This window comes from Podarcis raffonei, chromosome 5, assembly GCF_027172205.1.
Source record: "Podarcis raffonei isolate rPodRaf1 chromosome 5, rPodRaf1.pri, whole genome shotgun sequence".
Taxonomy (NCBI): domain Eukaryota; kingdom Metazoa; phylum Chordata; class Lepidosauria; order Squamata; family Lacertidae; genus Podarcis; species Podarcis raffonei.
In genome coordinates, this window is record NC_070606.1 from 19639851 (window position 1) to 19646383 (window position 6533).

Below are 6533 nucleotides of genomic sequence, written 5' to 3' on the forward strand. Positions count from 1 at the left end.
GCAGTGGTAAATGATTGGGTAAGAGAAGAAGGATTAAAGAAAGTGAATTATAAGTTAATTGAAATCAGGGGTTGCTGGAAAATTTTAAAACAGGGATGCAGAAAAGGGAGGCATGGGGAAGTCGGTGAAATAAGGCTTAAGAAAAAGAGGTTATGAAATTATACGTGTTTATATGTTTGTTTGTCTATGTATTGTGAGTTGTAATGTGTTTAATTCATGTGGGAAAACCAATAAAAATTTTATTTAAAAAAAAAACAAGGGAAAAAAAATTCAGGCCACCTTAATGGGAGTGTTTGGCACCCTCAGTCCTGGGTTAGCTATGGCCAGGCTGTCCAGAAGAGGCTTCAGTTGGTTCACTAGCCCTAGTTGGTGGTAAGGTAAAAGGTAAAGGGTAAAGAACCCCTGGATGGTTAAGTCTTGTCAAGGGCGACGATGGGGTTGCGGTGCTCATCTCGCTTTCAGGCCGAGGGAGCCGGCATTTGTCCATAGACAGCTTTCTGGGTCATGTGGCCAGGATGACTAAACAGCTTCTGATGCAACAGAACACCATGATGGAAACCAGAGCACACGGAAACACTGTGAGCCACCAAAGATTGGACTGGATCTAATAGCATCCCTAGACTATGAACATGGACTTGCAGAGGGAGGACATGCCCATCCAATGCAAGCCACACATCATTTTCCTGGCATACCTAGACCATCTACCAGCAGACTCTCCTTCTCATTAGAACGGACCTCCAGTAGTCAATTATCTATAGTAAATTTACAAATTTAGCACTGCTGATGTTTTGCCTGAATTCTGTAAAAATGCAGTAAAAAGGAGAAAAAGGAGAAATAGAGTAGGGTATCATTAGTGTAACGATGAGCCCACACTCCAACACTCGAGAGGACCTCACACAAATGTTTCATGAAGATGCTAAACAGCATGGGGGATGAGATAGAGCCTTGAGGCTCACCATAGCATGGGCAGAACAATAATAGCCCCCCAGCACCACCTTGTGGAAACAGCCACCTACATAGGCATGGAACCACCAATTTGACCACACATTTGCTCAAGAACAAGTATCAAGGTGAAACTGCTGAGAGGACCAGGAGAATGATCACGGTTGGGCTCCCCTGTTCTTCTCTCAGTGCTGGTCATCATCTGCACCATCAAAGTTGTTTCAAGAGCCAGAATCTGGGCTGGAAACCAGATTGAAATGAATCCACATAACTAGTGTCATCAGATAGCATCTGGAGTTCTGCAGCAGCCGCTCATTTAAGCATCTTGCCTGTGCATCTTTAAAACAAGTTGTTTCCACACAGAGCAGAAAGTCGTCATCCCCTTCAAATTGAATACCAGCCATCCTAATTCAAGTTTAACATTTAAAATAACTGTATCCTACATAACACAACTAAGGTCGCTCTTTGGATCGGAGCCATCTAGTCGGTTCAGCATCCTTTCCACTCTGCTTGATGAAGCGTTTTGTAAAAGTTGCATACACAGCCTAAGGAGCTGTAGCTTTCCCTTACTTTTGTGTCTCCTATCCTTTAGGCACTAACATCTTTCATACTGAGAGCCTTCAAAGGAGTCTTTGCCATCCTTAGATTTCTTTTCAGCTGAAGAAGCCTAAGTAATTTGGATTCTTGAGGTGCTGCTCACAAAGCCTTAAAAGGTGAAATCTCAGCCTTGCAATACCTGCCAGAAAAGGACTACATCAAATAAACAAAAAACAACAAGGAAAGCCTCCAGCTTTCAGGGAAGGCTTTAAGGCTTTAAGTCCCCAAGCGTTTCACCATAATATATCCTTGTTTCTGTCATCTCCCACAATAAAGGACAAAGTTAAGAGTAATGCTATCATCAATATTACCTCAAGAACAAAACCTAAAAGTCTTTTTAGTATCATCTACCCTATTAAAACACAAAAAGGTGGAATTGTAATGGAGAGGGGAAGCATTTGTTTCTGAATATATAGTAACTGAAAATCTGTAGTAATTTTTTAGACCCCTTAAAAAGTGTTTTTCCTATATTGCAACGAAGTACTACCCCATTTTTCAATAGCAGAGCTGTGCTTTATATGTACAGTGGTACCTCTGGTTGTGAATAGGATCCGTTCCGGAGGCCTGTTCGCAACATGAAAAGAGCGCAACCTGCAGTGGCGTGTCTGCGCACGCGCGGGTTGCGATTCTGTGCATGCGTGTGATGTCATTTTGTGCTTCTGTGCATGTGTGAGTGGCGAAACATGGAAGTAACCCTTTTCGGTATTTCTGGGTCACCGCTGGACATAACCTGAAAGGATGTAACATGAAACGGACATAACATGAGGCATGACTGTAGTAGGTCCCAGGTTCAGATCTCTAACATTTCTGGTTAAAACAAGGAATCATTAAGAGGTGACGAGAAAGACACTAAACTTTTAAAGTACAATCAATGCACATTTCCCCCCTCAAAGAATTCTGGGCACTGTAGCTTACCCCTCACAGAGTTACGATTCCCAGCAACCCTTAACACACTACGCTGGACAAAACTCTTTGAGGGTGGAAATGTGTTTTGAATGTGCTCAGTGGCAGATCTGTGGTCTGTGGGTCCCTGTGCACAGCCATTTGGGGGGGGCTCTAGTCGTTCACCTACTATATTTGCTCTGTATGCTATTTGCTCTGTAAACATAGCTATGTCAAAATTAGTGGGGTATGAGGAGATTATAATAACGTATCTGCCCTTGCATTCCTCAAACAGCCTGGGAACAAACAATCCCAGCTGTGGGCATGGCAGGAAGAAGAGGTGATGGTAATAATTATGCCTCTGAATTGATCCCCCATGTCAAAAACAAACAAACAAACAAACAAAACCTTGAGGAAAAATAAGAAAAACCCTGATAATCATCAATGTTACGCACCTGCACTTCCACACCTGCAAACGACTTGGAAACAATTGGAATGGCAATCATAATGAAGATGCCATTGTACTGGGCTCCCCACCTTCAAAAATAAAACCCAACAACTTGGGAACAATCAGGAAAAAGAAGATGATGAAGGTGAAGATGCTTTTACACCAGGCTCCTCCCCAACAGCTTTGTAACAATCTCTGTGTTATGGCATGCAGCTGAAACAGGAAAGAGCTGTGATATCTTCCCCACAACCTCATATTCCATTGAGGCTCCTCTCAAGTAGCTGCCTGCTCTCTGTGCCGGCAGGCAGTAAAACAAACACAGCAGCAGCAAAGGAAGAGGAAGATTCCCACGTTTCTTCCTATACTCATAGAATCATAGAATCATAGAATCATAGAGTTGGAAGAGACCACAAGGGCCATCGAGTCCAACCCCCTGCCAAGCAGGAAACACCATCAGAGCACTCCTGACATATGGTTGTCAAGCCTCTGCTTAAAGACCTCCAAAGAAGGAGACTCCACCACACTCCTTGGCAGCAAATTCCACTGTCAAACAGCTCTTACTGTCAGGAAGTTCTTCCTAATGTTTAGGTGGAATCTTCTTTCTTGTAGTTTGGATCCATTGCTCCGTGTCTGCTTCTCTGGAGCAGCAGAAAATAACCTTTCTCCCTCCTCTGTGTGACATCCTTTTATATATTTGAACATGGCTATCATATCACCCCTTAACCTCCTCTTCTCCAGGCTAAACATGCCCAGCTCCCTTAGCCGTTCCTCATAAGGCATCGTTTCCAGGCCTTTGACCATTTTGGTTGCCCTCCTCTGGACACGTTCCAGTTTGTCAGTGTCCTTCTTGAACTGTGGTGCCCAGAACTGGACACAGTACTCCAGGTGAGGTCTGACCAGAGCAGAATACAGTGGCACTATTACTTCCCTTGATCTAGACCATTTTCCAATACCATTTTCACATGACTGGCAGGCAGCAAAATGAGAAACAGGTAATTCACATGCTTTCCCCGTCCCATCCCAACACACACAATAACAGCAGTAGCAGCAACAACAACAACCTGCCTGCTGCTTGCCTGCCTGCCTACCGCTCCATGTGGCTGACAGGCAGCAAAATGAAACAACTAGAGCAGCAAATGGGTAGATTCTTTGGGGCAGCAACACCACAATGGGCCTTTTCTGAGGTGGCTCCCCACTTGTGGAATGCTCTCACTAAGGGAAGCTCACCTGGTGCCTGCCTTACATATCTTTAGGCACCGGGCAAAAACCACCTCTTCACAGGCCATTGGCTGCTTAAACAATTTAAGGCCTTTTAAACTGTGGGGGGCTATTGTTTGTTTGTTATATGGTACCTCGTTAAGTACTTAATTCGTTCCGGAGGTCCGTACTTAACCTGAAACTGTTCTTAACCTGAAGCACCACTTTAGCTAATGGGGCCTCCTGCTGCTGCCGCGCCGCCGGAGCATGATTTCTGTTCTCATCCTGAAGCAAAGTTCTTAACCTGAAGCACTATTTCTGGGTTAGCGGAATCTGTAACCTGAAGCGTATGTAACCCGAGGTACCACTGTATGTATTTTATTGGCTGAAGGGCAGTATAGAAGTGTAATAAATAACAACAATAATAATGTTAACAATGAATACTAATAACATGGGAGGGGGGACACCTTAGCTGACCGGGGGTGGGGAATCTTTTTCAGCCTCAAGGCTGCATTCCCTTCTGGGCAACCTTCCACAGTGGTGGGTGTGGCCAGGGGGAAAGTAGGCGGAGCAAAGAATGCACATTTTATCTTTATACACTAGGCTAGTTTCTACACACAGGGACACTCTAGGAAAGCATTACTGGTTATCTAGGACACATTCCAGCCAGGCAAAAACACTCAAGGAGGGCCAATAGAGTGTGTCCTTGAGAGAGATGGTACAGCCTGGGAAGAGTCCTGAGATCCTGCTAGAGAAGGTGGGGAGGCTGCGTTCAGCTCCCAGGCCTGAGGCTCCCCACCCCTTAAGTAGACAACATGGGGTTAGATGGAGAAACAGTCTGACCTGCCAAATGGGCCTCTAGTCTAATTTAGGCAATTGAGTATGAGAAATGAAAGGGGAAATAAAGTAATAAATTGTAAGGAAGAGAAGGCCAAAAACAATCAGGCGTGGGCTGGCTGAAATAAATGACTCCACAGTTGCTTTCAGAAAGAGGAAGGGGATCAATTGCACAAATATCAGAAGGTAAAAGAATAAATACCAAGAGAAAAAGCATGACGATGCAAAACCGAAAAGCACACTTTGACAAAGAACCAAGAACCAGAAGAATACAAAGGGCAAGGAGGAAAATGCAGGCAAGCCAAGAGGAGAGTTGGAGGCAGGATCTAAGCTTTGGTCGGTATTGGCAGGTCTCCAGGGTCTCAGGCAGAGGCCCTTCCTCAAACAGAATAGATTTTCAAGAGCACTTTGTGATATGGATTTGTTATAAGATGTTTGTTACATTTGTTATAAAAAGGCCCCATAAACGCTGCTTGGCGGAGTCTTAGTTCTTTAGGGAGTGATCACCCTGAGTCTATTCGCTGTACAGCTGAAATAAAGAATCTTGGACTCTCTCCTCCTGTCTCTTGAGTCTGATTGGCTGGACCCAGGAAGAGCAAGCGTTCTCCTGCTACACCAGCACAAATCAGCTGGACAGAGGGGAGATGATCTGAGGGTCACAGGCTGCCCATATGTGCTTTAAGCCCAACCCATCCATGAGGCAAGGTTAGGTGACTGCCTTGGGCAGGAGGCTTCACAGAGGTAGCAGACCCCAATGTAGATCTTTATTCCATCCTTGTTGCTGATGTAGATCTTCACATACCCCTTCTTCTCTGGCGGGGAAGGGGGTGCGTCATTTTGTGGTTCACCTCAGGTGCCAACATGTCTTGGGTTGGCCTTGTGTGTTCTGAAGTACTTTCAGGGACTGCCAGCTTTCTATATAATCCTGGGGAAGGGTACCCCTCTCTCATGCATTGGGTTTTTCATCCCCCACTAAAAAAGTCAGCATTTGAGAGCAATGCCCATGCCATGAAATCCCAATTCCTCTTCAAAAGAATTTAGAAGTGATTAGAGATAGGGGAGCCATTTGCCAAGATGTCTACTTCAGCAGAACTAAAAGCTAGCAGGCAATAATGGTTGTTTGTCATTGTTTGATTTGCTTAATGAATGAGCATTTGTTTTAGCTCTGAAAAGAGGGGAAAGGCTTATTTAGGCATATTAACTTCAGGAAGAAATTGTCACTGCTGCTGAGATCCTAACCACATGCAGGGAGTAGATGTGCAATAATTAATATTGGAACGCTCTGCAAATCACCTTCCAGATTCCTCCGAACTCTCCTGCTGGGTCAAATGCTGTGAAGCCCACAGAGGTGAAATTGCACCATGGTTTACTGCTGCCACTCTTCCAGCTGTGCCACCTCCAGTATACCACAGGGGGGTTTTAAAGGAACGAATCAGGAAAACAAATCCCTCTTTTTCTTTCAGTGGGATTTGCATGCTGACATTTCTTCAGGATTTCTGAAAAGCTCACCCACACAAGGGGCTGTGCTTTAGATCTCACAGTGTGCAGAGGGAACACAGAAAGTGGGCAGGAGGGTGTAAAAAGATGTTTGTTTCCATCTCCTCCCAAGCCTAGCCTAGTTCCCAAAGAG